General features: G+C 41.5%; 1 long non-coding RNA gene across 1 annotated transcript in view; it reads left to right on the top strand.

The window, feature by feature from the left end:
• Nucleotides 1-3,818: 3,818 nt before the first annotated feature.
• LOC140511162 (uncharacterized) overlaps nucleotides 3,819-13,116 on the top strand; it is a 32,946-nt gene continuing 23,648 nt past the window's right edge. Inside the window, exon 1 of the long non-coding RNA XR_011969453.1 lies at nucleotides 3,819-4,060. This is a non-coding gene — a long non-coding RNA (uncharacterized lncRNA). The remainder of the gene's footprint in view (nucleotides 4,061-13,116) is intronic.

The following is a 13,116-nucleotide window of genomic DNA, read 5'->3' as shown; positions in this document are numbered from 1 at the left end:
CATCATTAAATAATGAATTGAAACTACTAAGAAACAATTTTGTAAAGTTTTAAACATTTGGCTTTGTAAAATCATAAATTGGATAAAATTTGAGTTACTTTGCTAGACAACAGTTCATGTAGAAGAGGACCTGAAGATCTGCTGGACCAAAAACACAGTATGAATCAATAGTGTAACATATAGCAGGGGGGAAAAACCCCAATGTGACCTTATTCTGCATGTATGAATACACACATATACATACATACATACATACACACAGTATAGCAAGCTAAAATATATTACAAATGAGAAATTACCGAGGAGAAGCAAAGTAAAGGAGAGCATTAGAGAGATGGATGAACAGAATGCAAGACAGGCTGGGTAAGTTGTGAAACTGAGAACTGACTAAAGGTTCACTATTGGTATCCCCATTGGCATCAGCACAATCAGTGTAAAGAAAGTGAAAGCCATGTTGGATGTCCCTCCCACCCCACGACTTCCACCCCCAGTCACCTCCCTCCCCCTTGACAGATTTACAGGAGCAAATGGACAAAGGTTACACAAGACAGGCATGGCTGGATTGCGATCTGCATTTTGGAGGGAGTATATTTATGAGACAATAGATCTCTTGAAATATTGAGACATTGAGTAGAACATGGCAGATAAAATTCCTGCTGTACTTTGCCCTGGCCAGATCACCTCTGGAGTACGAAGTTCAATTTTAGAAGACGGGAAATTAGAAGATTGAGAGAAATCAAAACCACGTCTTGTGAAGACAGGTTAAAGCAATGTACGTGTCCAACCTGGAGAAAAGAAGATGGAGGAGGAATATGCTAACTATCTTCTAGGATCCAAAGAGCTGTCATGGGGAAGAGAAAGAAGGAGATTGGTTTTGTTAAGCCCAGAGGACAAAGCTGGGAGTAAGGAGAGGAAGTTACAAAAAGGACAAATTTCAGCTTAATGTAAGGACCATGTCCTTCCCTAATGATTAATGGGTTGCCTTAGGAAAAAATGCATTCCCTACCCACCTCCCTCTCTGGAGGGCATCAGGCAGTCTGGATGGTTGCTGTCAGATAGATTATAGAGAAGGTTTCTGCTCATGTAGGGGTTGGATTGAATGATCTCTGAGGTTCTCTCCAGCTCTCAGATTCAATGATTCTATGAGTAGACAATTTTTAGGAACAACCTGAAGTGGCCAGAGCCACAGAATTGGAACCTTTACTGTATGGCAACGGCTGTCAAATTAAGAAATTTTTCTCAGGTTTTAGGCCGAATGCGATAGGACAAGTAAAGGAGTATGATACTCTCCAAAATTAATATGGGCCCTTCACTCCAGGGGGATCTTGGACATAAGGAATATGTGTGCCATAGCAATTTTTTTATTACATATTAATTATTACGGTTCTATATTAATTTTAACAGCTTAAAAAACTGTTGCTATTGTATGTACAGAGAAGGCATGTGGTTAAATTGAAATGACAACTGTCCTGCATGGGCATCAGGAGACCTGGCCCTCATCCCAGACTTGCTAGCAGCTGGCTTAGATTTTTCTGGCCTCAGTTTCCAAATGTGTAAAGTGAACAGTTTGCTCAGGTGATCTCCAAAGTGTCTTCCAACTCTAACAAAAATAAATACATATTCTTTCTGTATACTTATTTAAGTTATGCTTAAGCAGGATTATGTTAATACTGGAATTTATCTATTCTTTGTAGGCCTGTAGACTCACAGGTTATGTTATAACTATGTGACATTGTGAGTAAGAGTTATGGGCTACAAACCCACCTCTTCCAGCAGCTCCCTTTGGGACCCTGGGTACATCACCTCCTTCTTCCATATCTGTTTCCTTCTCTAGCTTAACTGTGTAAGTTTTTTTTTTTTAACCAATCCTTCTTCAATCTCGTAGATAGGCTGTATAATAATAACTAAGTAGTATTACTGGGTAACTGATATAAAGAGTTGAAGAGTCATAGAGTCCATGTTTCACAGAATCAGGGCATCTCTGAGGTGGAAAGGACCACAGAGACCAACCATTCCAATTTCCCTGCTCAGCAAGCATCCACTCTCCCTGAGAACTGGTTGTCCACCCTCTACTTTAATACTTCCAATTAGGATATTCACCACCTACCATGCTGACCTGTTCTATTTTTGGACATCTTTCATCATCAGGAATATCCTATATTCCTGGGACAAAAATCTGCCTCCCTTTAATATCAGCCCATTTCCCTAACCCCTGGGAACAAAAAAAAAAAAAAAATCACATCTAATTCCTTTTCCATAAGATGGCCCTTCAGATATCTAAAAACTATCTAAAATGACATCCCTAAGTCCTCTATTCTCCAGGTTAAATGTCTCAGATTCCTTCAGAATAGACTTCCCTCCAGAAAAGCAGGACCTTTGTCCTAGCTAAACTCTGTATCTCTCCCAAGATCTAATATAGGGCTCAGAACATTGCTGTTCAGCTCTTTTAGTCGGACTCTCCATGACCCCATTTCTTGGCAGAGATACTGGAGTGGTTTGCCATTTCCCTCTCCAGCTCACTTTATAGATGAGGAAACTGAGGCAAACAGGGTTAAGTGACCTGTCCAAGGTCTAGTGTCTGGGGCCAAATTTGAACTCAAGAAGGGTTTTGCTGACTCAAGGCCCAGCATTCTATCCCCTCAGCCACCTAGTACTCAATAAATGTTTGCTGCTTTGAAGTGAATGAAACTGAACTGAACTGAAATCAAGTTGAGTGAACCCATCTTTTTTGTATGGTATGTCATCTTGGTCACCTTCCTCTGGACTCGTAGATTCATAATCATAGGAATAAAGTTGAAAGAGACTTTAGAGATCACCATAAATATATAAAATAAAATGCATAGAATTGCAAAAAAACCAACTAAATTAAAAAGGTGGCATAAAAATAATTATCCCCATTTTATAGATGAAGAAACTGAAACCCAGGTTAAGAAAGTGATTTGCTCAAGTTCACCTGGCTAGTAAAGGGTAGAGATGGGACTTAACAGAAGTCTCCTAACCTGTCCTAAGCACTTTCCACTACGCCTTTCAAAATAAGGATAAATTATTCTTCCATGTGTAGCCCAGGCTGTGAGAACCTCGATCAGAAGGAAAACTTTATCTAGGGGATACAGAGAAAGAAAAAACAGTTTTAAGAAAAGGAAAGTTTACAGACCCCAGATGAAGAACCCCTTATTTAACAGAAAAGCCAATCCCCAAAGGGGTCCAGAGACTTGCTAAATGTCCCAGCAAGTTTGAGGAGCAGAATTGAGATTCAAATCCGTGTCCTCTGACAGGTTCAGGGCTCTCTTACTCCAAATTGTCACTGTCACTTCTTAAAGGAAATACTCCGGAGTAAGTACCATACTCCAAATGTGGCCTGTCCACGCAGGCAACAAGTTCTTCTGGCGGCATTAGCTTCGGTTCCCCTCATTCTCTCTTGATCTACTGCTCTCCTCCCTCTCCTCCCCGCCCCCCCCCCCCCCAACCCCGGGGTTGTCTGAAATAAATGCAACACTTCAGACTCAACCCTTCTGACAACAACTGAAAACAAACCCTTGTGGCTTCCCGATCTCCCTGTTCTAGCCAAGAATGACCAAATATGCACATTCTAGGTCACCTGGCAGGGTCTCGTCTCGCTTAGCTGGCTCTCCAGGACACTGTGTGCTGGAGGCACGTAGTGGAAAGTGAGGCATGTCACAGAGTCATGGCCCAAGTACGCAATTCTTCCTAAACTGAAAGCCCGTCCTTCCTTTTTCTTTGTGAAAGGCTTGTCATATTAAAGTTCAACCTGTAGGTATGCGCTGACATTCACTGTTTTCCATTTCTTGACTTCGTCAACATTTCCAGACGTTTAAATACATAGTAAGTAGTTCTGCCCTCAAGCGCCCGGGTCCGTGGCATTGCGGTAGAGGGGAGCCACGTGGGGACGACGCCCGCCCGCGGGAGGGAACCGCCCGGACACTTGGTCCTCTTGGAGAGAAGGACAAACGGGGCTGCGAGTAGTCCGAGCCGCCTAAATGGGGACCCAGCTCGACGGGTAGCTTCGCTCCCCTTCTCCTGTCCTTCCCTCCAAAGGAAGGTAAATTTGGATGGGCAAAATCTGCCCAGTTAATTTGGGGTTTACTGGCTAGATTTGTCTTCCTTCCTTCCTTCCTTCCTTCCTTCCTTCCTTCCTTCCTTCCTTCCTTCCTTCCTTCCTTCCTTCCTTCCTTCCTTCCTTCCTTCCTTCCTTCCTTCCTTCCTTCCTTCCTTCCTTCCTTCCTTCCTTCCTTCCTTCCTTCCTTCCTTCCCTGCCTCATAGATTAATCAATAGGTCTCTGCCCAAGCAACGCTTAATGGCTAATTTTTTGGACTCTCCAGGCTTACAGTGAATGTAAATAGTGACTGTTTCTAATCTCTCTCTCCCAATTTGATGATTTTTAAAAATTATTGTTATTAAAAGGGCCATCCCTGTACTCACTTCTAGACCCTGAGAAGATCCTAGCCTAAAAGGCCCAGGGTCTCCCATTGCATCCTGGGCCATCTCCAGTCCTCCCGATCTCCATCTAGCCACTGGAACCGGATGGCTCTGGAGGAGAAAGTGAGGTTGGTGACCTTGCACAGCCCTCCCTCACTCAAATCAAAGTCAAATGCAAGTCGTGTCAGCATCTCCCTGTCATGGTTCTCTTTGAAAAAGGACAAACCACAACAATAAGTTTTCCCCTAGATAAAACTTTTTCCTTCTAATTGAGGTCCTCACAACCTGGGCTACACATGGAAAAACAATTTATCCTTATTTTGATAGGTATAGTAGAAAATACTTGGGACAATGAAGGAGACTTCTGTTAAGTCCCATCTCTACCCTTTACTAGCCAGGTGAACTTGGGCAAATCACTTTCTTTATCTGGGTCTCAGTTTCTTCATCTATAAAATGGGGGTAATTATATCACCTGCCTTATCAAGCTGTTATGAAGATCAAATGAGTCAGTGTATGTGAAAGTGCTTTGTATGGTGAGAAAGGTATGCAGATGTGAGGCAGCTAGGTGGTGAAAGTAGATAGAACTCAGGGCCTGGAGTCAGGAAGACCTAAGTTCAAATCCAACCCCTGACACTCATTAGCTCTGTGAACCTGGACAAGTCACTTAACCTTTTTTATCTCTGTTTCCCCATCTGTAAAATGGGGATATAATAGATTGTTGTAAGGATCAAACGAAATAACATTTATTAACTGCTTACTATGTGCCAGGCACTGTGGGGAAACAGGAAGAGGTAAAAGGTAATCCTAGCTCACAAGGAGCTTATAAACTAATGGGGAATACAGCATGCAAACAAATTTAGCAAGCTAGGCTAAAACCTTGAAAGCATGGTTAAATAAAACTCTTGCTTGAGTAAATATATACGTTAAGACTCCATGAATGTGGGTGGGGAAGTAAATTTATTCTAGATTGGGAAGTAAGACAAAGCAAGTCACTGATACCACCTAGCGCCTCTCAGTCCTGCTTCTGAAGAGGAGGGTGGTGAGATTTTCAGTGACCACAACTGGCATCATGGGAGTGAGCAGCAGATTAAAGGCATTTTCTTATTTGAAGTCAAAGGATGAATGGGAGAGTGGAAAAATGGATAGAAAGCTAGTCTCAGAGTCAAAAAGCCCTTGGTTCAATTTCTGCCTTTAATACAGGCTATGAGACCCTGGGCAAATCAATTAACCTCTCAGAGCCTACGTAATTCTCTGAGACTGTAAGCTGTACAGTGAGTGCCAATTTGCATTGGTAGGGGGAGTTTTCTCATTGGGTGTTTCTTCTACCAATAATACCAGATGAGCTATCTTTAGAAAAAACAAAAGAGAAGAAAAGGCAAAGGACTCCCTGATTGGCAGCCTGGTGCAGAAGCAAGGGAATTACCAGGGATTTGTTTGAAGAGACCAATGTGTATGCACTCAAATAATTTAGTTTTTAAAAAGAAAGATATAGAAAATGGAAGCCAGGCCAGGGAACAGAAGAGGAATACACAAGTATGGCATGATCCTATAAAAGTAATATGAGGAACACTAAAACTCAGAATGAGGTGTGGCTACTGAGGAAAACTAAGGATAACAAAAGGTCGGGGGGATTTTTCTTTTTTTGCTATATGGTGTGGGGGAAAGGAGGATCAAAGATAGGGATAGATTGGACAATGATAACTGGCCACAAAGAGAAGGCAGAACTAACTCCCCAATTCTGATTTTGTTTCTTTTTTCTCTCTAAAAGAGAATGCCCTTACACTGGAAACAACGAAATGATTAGCGGGGAGTTGGTACCCAAATTAATACCCAAGAGAAGCGATGAGAAAGTAAGAGAGCACCTAGCCTTCCTTGATGAATTCAAGTCACTTGATCTAGATGAACTACATCCTGGGTGCCAAAATGGTGGGCAATGTAACTGTCGTTCTTGTTTTGGATCCTGATTCTGTCATGCACTGGTAGCTGTTCCTTCCAACTTTGTCTCATGTATAAACATGTGAATACACAATCTATGCTTTTATCTAAGTCATTGATAAAAATGCTAAACAGCAGAAGGCCAGTCCAGATCCCTACGATACCCTCCTAGACACCTCCTGCCATGTTGATATCGAACCATTTACTCTTTGAACTATTAATATTTAACCCATTGAACATTACTCTTTAATATTGGCTGTCCAACCAGTTCTGATTATATTATGCTTTAATCCATATTTCTCCATCCTCTTCACAAATATAGTATGAAATGTTTTTATCAAAAACTTTGCCAAAAGCTAAGAAATGCTAAAATTCATATCTTTGTTCCCCTCATCTATTAATTTGGTAATCCTGTCAAAAACGGAAATGACATTAGTCTGGCGATCCGTTCTTGAAGAAGTCATGATGGTCTTTTCTAGATGACTGCCAATCATTTTGTTGCAATTTCACCTCAGGGACTCTAAAAACTGTTGGGTTTAGACTGTCCCCACCCAATGATGCCAAAAACTGTTGCGGTTTCATGTGTTGTGGTAGAACCGTCTCAAAGAATCCATAGTCAGATCACCTCTAATCCAGTATAGGCATTTATTGAGATTAACGCCTCTCACGAATTGGGCTAAATTGCAAGAGGAAGCTGCAGCTTCAGAGAAGAAAGCAAGATGGATATTTATAGGGTAAAGATACAATTATATAACAGAAATTATGAATATTAAAAAGGCAGGTGGAGTTTGTCAAGGGATTAGGTAATAAGGGAGGGATCCCTTCTATGGCTCAGTGGTTAAACATTATGGTCATTCAGCTCTCTAATTGGCTAGCTACTGTGGTCCTGTCTGGTCAAGATGGATAGTTAGGTATTGTGGTCCTGTCTTGGGCTAAATGAATGACGTGATTGTAGTTGAGCACAAAAACATACCTGTTCAAATATGTGAATTGGATCTGAGGGCAGTGGTTAGCTGGGACCCTGGACCTGCTGTTCAGTGAAACCTGTAAGGAAGTTAGGCTACTGGGACTGGGGGCAGCTTTCTTAGCATTCCATCAATTTCTCTCATTATACATGCTGGAATTCCTTTCCCCTCCCTACCCCCATCATTGTCAAACTCACATACCTATAGTTTGTAGACTCCCATTTCTTTCCCTCTATTTTTTTTTTTTTTGACAATCAGGACATTTACACTTCTCCTATTTTGTGCTGCCTCTCCTGTTGTCCATGATCTTTCAGATATCCTTAATGGTGGTTGAGGACAGCTAAGTGGAACAGTGGCTAGAGCCCTGGTTCTGGAGTCAGGAAAACTCCTCTTTCTGAGTTCAAATCTGGCCTCAGCTCCTACTAGTTGTGTGACCCTAGCAAGGTCACTTAAGCCTGTTTGGGTCCAGTTTCTTCATCTGTAAAATGATCTGGAGAAGGAAATGGGATGGTGGGGAGTTAGACATGGCTTAAATTATAGAAGAGCAACAAATCGACTTTACTAATATACGATGAGGAAGACTTGGAAAGACAGCAGTTGTTCTGAAAGAGATCTAGGGTTTTTAACAGACAGCAGGCTCTAGATGAGTCAGTTCTGTGAGGTGGCAGCCAATAAAATCTAATGTGACTTTAGGTAGCAAATAGCATTAAGAGAAGTAAACCTTCTAGGAATAAGGAGGTGAGAGACCTGATATATCCCACCCTCCTAAGACCTCTTAAAGAATATTGTCTTTAGTTTGGTGCCCAGTGGTTGTAGGATGTTGGTAAATTGGAGAGTGTCCAGAGATAGTAACCAGAGGTTCATGTCATGGGAGTGATGGGGATGGGATCTGAACCCCTAAAAGGAAAAGACCATATATTTGAAATCTGGATCCCCAAAAGAAAAAGCCCCTGGACTTTCTCTCATGGCCCAGGTCCTGGCATTCACCTGGGGCACCAGTTCTTCTCTGTTACCTGCCAGTCACCCCAGACAACTTGGCGACTCCTAGATCCTTCCCACAGTTTTTCTATGTATAATGTCCATCTTGCCCCCCATTAAATTGCTCAGATTCCTTAAGAATCTAGCCTGCTTGCATTAGCAATACAAATGCTCACATTCCTTAAGAGTCTGGCCAGTGCTCAGATTCTTAAAATAAATAAACCTTATCTCTGTCTGAAAGAAGCCTTGAGCTGAATTCATTCAAGGCAGGACCTGTGCATGGTTTTCCCTTGAATTTCGGGGTCCCAGCACCCCTAGAATTCAACAGGAGGATTAGTAGGAGCTTGGGAGTATTACTTTCACTAATTTGAACCCAATATAGTCCATAAGGACTTGAAAGTGGTAGAAGGCTTAAAAGGAAAGGTTTGGAATAGTTGCTAAGGGCAATGGAATTAAAAAGTCCACCAAGTAGGAATAAGAGGACTGTTTTGCAACAGGAGGGCATGAATTTGTACTGCATTTAGTTGGCACACTTACATGACTACCTATGGTGTCATTTGGTGGTATTAAAGAAGAAGTAGAGAAGGTGATTTGTGGCAGTGACCCAGGGTTAGTTGTCAAGGAGTGAATGGTGGTAACACAAAGGAATAATATATTCCCAGGGTAAAAACAGAGTATATAATTGAACTGATTGACAGTATGGTTAAGACTAAAGAGAGGAAATTGAGGCCAGAGCAGGGAGGAGATACTAAAGACTGAGGAAAAGACTCTATGGCACCCAAGATAAGCCATGAAGGAAGAGAAGAATTTGAATGGGTGGAGATGAGAAGGGAATGAATTCCAGGCATATTGTTGCTCCTGATTTATGAGATTATGGTTAGAACACTGTAGAGAGGAGTCAGACTGGCTAGGGGCTTATAGTGTAATGAAAGAGAACCAAAGGAGATCTCTCCTGACATGCCCCAGGGAATTGCACTTGGCCCTGTGCTCTTTGACATTTTATCAATGACCTGAATCAAGGCATAAATGGGAGTTAAAATAAAGGCCTAGCTAGGTTACATGCTTATCACATTTTCAGATTAAATGAGAGGAGGCAGCATAATGTAGCATATAAATATACATACATGTATTAATTATATATACACATGTGCATATATGTATACACGTATGTACATATACATGTGTGTATGTGTGTATATGTATATATATGGGACCTGGAGCCTAAGAGGCTCACATACCTTTGCCAGCTCTGTGAATGACCTTCAGCAAGTTTGTTACTAAACTAACAGATGAGGGGAATGCTATGAATTTTAGCCATCTGACTAACCTTCCTCAGTCTCAATTTCCTCATCTATAGGTGGGGATGTTTGGAATACCTGCCCTCACAAGGTTGTTATGAGGATCAGAAGACATGTTTGGTCATTTCAGGTTGTGTTCAGATTCACTCTATCCACTGTGCCCCCTAACTTCCCCATCAGAAGAAATAGATGTTTAAAAAATAAAAAAATTAAGTTGATATATAACTAGGAGGGATAGTTGACATGTGAGATCACAAGCTCAAGAGCCAAAAAGATCTCAAAAGGCTAGAAGAACATTTAGCCCAAATTTAATAAAATGAAATTTAATAGGGACAAATGTAAAGATCTTATACTTTGGCCAAAAAAAAAATCAGCTTCCAAGGCTGAAAGAAGGTAGGCAGCACAGAAGACAGAAATGAAAAAGGAGAGCATTGCAGACACAGTAGTATTCCATCATATCCCATAACTTGTTCAGCCATTCTCCAATTGATGGACATCCCCTTGGTTTCCAACTCTTTGTTATCACAAAAAGAAATCTTTTAAATGTTTTTTGTTCCTGGGGTTCCTTTCGCTTTTCTTTTATCTCTTTGGGGTATAAACCTAGTAGTTGTTTTACTGAGTCAAAGGGTATGAGCAGTCTTAGAGCCTTTTGGGCATAGTTCCAAGTTATTCTCCAGAATGGTTGGACCAGTTCTTGGTTCTGCCAACAGGGCAATAGTGTACCTATTTTCTCACATCGCCTACAGCATTTTAAATTTTCTTTTTCTTTCATCTTAGTTTATCTGATGGGTGAGATGATCCCTTAGAGTTGTTTTAATTTGTATTTCTTTAATTATTAGCGATTTAGAGCATTTTTTATATGACTTTTGGTAAGTTTGATTTCTCATTCTGGAAACTTCCTATTCATATCCTTTGGCCATTTATCAATTGAGAAATAACTTATTTTTATAAATTTGGCTCAGTTGCCTGTATATTGGCTCATTTATCTTCAAACTTTCCATGTCTACTAGCTGTATACAAACATGCTCATGTCTCCCCCATCCTCAAATAAAAAAAAAAAAAAACCCTAACTTGATCCTTCCCTCCTCTCTAACCATTTTCCTGTATCTCTCCTTTTTTTCGATAAACTCCTTGAGAATGCTGCCTACAATAAGTACCTTCCTCCAAACTACTTCACTTGGTGATCTTATCAACTCCCAGGCATTTAATTACCCTCTCTATGTTGATAATTCTTAAATCTATCTATCCAGCCTTAACCTCTCTGCTGACCTCTATTTTTGATGGGGTGCTTGTGCTTGGACCCCAATTCCAAGATCACATTTCTCCCAAACTTCAGAACACTATCCCTGACAGTTTTCTCCCCAACCCAAGGACACCATGCCTAGCAATAACTCATGAGTGGACCCTAGTAGTAGAACAAACTATCTTTCCCCATCACAAGAACAAGCTGACCTCTGAAGGAATTCTCTTGTAAAAACAGGACTATCTTATAACCATAGAATTATCATGTATTGATTCCCAAAGTTATCATATTCAATCCAGAGGTTATGCTATAGACATGGACTCTCAAAGCTATCTTGCTACACATAACAAACCAAAAATACACCCCTGAGAAACCCGTTACCCTGGTTTCTAGTAGTAAATGACGCCTGTGACTGTCTGTGTCTGTCTATCTCTGGAGAGGGCCTCCTTCCTTTTCTCTGGGGAGCCCTCTGGGCTTCCATGTCAGGTGGGCCTGCTATGCCATCCCTGCTGGAATCCTGGCTCCAGGATTACCATGGCTCTAACTTCCCAGTCTGATAGAGATCCCTGCTGACACCTGAAAATAAGGAAGTCAAAGGACACAGGCCACAAGACAGAAACAAACACCCCCAGGCTCTAGAAGGAAGTCCTTCCTCTCTACTGGTTCAGTTCACAGTACTCATGCTGTCCATGAGCTCTGGGCAAAGCAGGAAAGAGTAGCAGAAAAGAGTGACCTGCTCAGTCTCATCTGTTTCAAAGCCACCACTCAAAGGAAGCTACTGTCTCTCTCACATGGTTGAGGTCTCAGAGGCCTCCACTTTAGGCCATCTGGCCAAAGATTTCTCAGGGACCTCCAAGTTTGGTGCATTTGGCATGCCTAGACAAGTTTTAGGTCACATACAAAATCCTCTGCTTGGCATTCATAACCTGTGTCCCCACCCCCACTCCCCATCTTTCCCAGTCACCTTTTAACTTATTCCCTCTCAAACTCTTCAATGCCCCCTTACTTTTGCACAAATAAGATACTCCATCTCTCTGCTCTGTCATTTTTTCTGGCTGTTCCTCATACCTCAAATGCTCTCTTTCCACATCTCTGCCTCCTGGTTTCAAGTCTCAACTAAATCCCACCTTCTACAGAAAGCCTTTCCCAGTTTCTCATAAATTCTAGTGCCTTTCCTCTGTTAATTGTTTCCTATTTATCCTGTATATTGCTTGCACGTCAATGTTTGCTGCTTGCTTCACTCTGTTAATCTGTAAAATCCTCAAGGTCAAGAACTGTCTTTTGTCTCTCTTTGTATCCACAGAGCTTAGCACCATGCCTGGCATGCAGCAAGAGCTTAATAAATGCTTATTGACTATTAACAGCCAGAGCTTCAGCTGCATTAAGAGAGGACTGAGGATCAGGACTAGGGAGATAGGTGATAATCCTGCTGTATTCTGCCCAGGTCAAATCACACAGAGTGTCGTGATGATGATGGGGTATGAGCCCAAGCTAAGACCTTTGTCCCTTGGATCAGACCATCCCCAGATCCCTCCTGTAGTCTTTTCTGTATTTAAGTTCCATCTTGCCTCCATGAAGGCACTCAGATATGCAGCACAGACTGTCTAGCTGAGATTCTATCTGGCCCTCATGTCAATATGAGCATTACAAGTGGTTAGGCTCCTTAAGGGTCAACCCAGTATGACGAATCTTTAATAAATTTTATTTTATTTTTTGACTTTAAGAAGGCTTGTGTAAAATTCATTCAAGCAGGACCCAACATGTTGGTATTTTGGGATCCCCAGCACCCTGAACCTCAACAGTGAATCCTGAGCACCCCATCTTAAAAGAGAGACAGAGAACTACCCTGTGATTTCCTTGTCTGGAACTCAGTTTCCCAAAGAATGTCTCTGACACTTTTCTGCTACATGAAGAAATGTGTCATTGCACCTGAGTTCCTTCACTTATATTTGCCAGCTTTTGACCATCAGGGTAAAAATTGTGGAGGACAGAAGGACCTCCATAGAGGTGGATGGAAGGAGACTAATCAGTCAGTAAATATTTATTAAGAATTTATGTGCTCTCAAGGAGGGAGGAGGGGAGAAAGAGAGGAAGGGATAGAATTTGGAACTCACAACTTAAAAAAAACATTTAAATTGTTTGGGGGAAAATATTATTTAGAAAGAAGAATGTATGTGCTAAGCACTGGGGCACAAACAAGACAGTCCTCTTCAAGGAGTGTACAATCTAATTAGGGGAAGATAATACACAAAATGCAGC

The sequence above is a fragment of the Notamacropus eugenii genome, chromosome 6, assembly GCF_028372415.1.
Source record: "Notamacropus eugenii isolate mMacEug1 chromosome 6, mMacEug1.pri_v2, whole genome shotgun sequence".
Classification (NCBI taxonomy): Eukaryota; Metazoa; Chordata; class Mammalia; order Diprotodontia; family Macropodidae; genus Notamacropus; species Notamacropus eugenii.
Note: the sequence above shows the minus strand (reverse complement) of the source record. Positions and strands in the feature narration are given on the sequence as shown.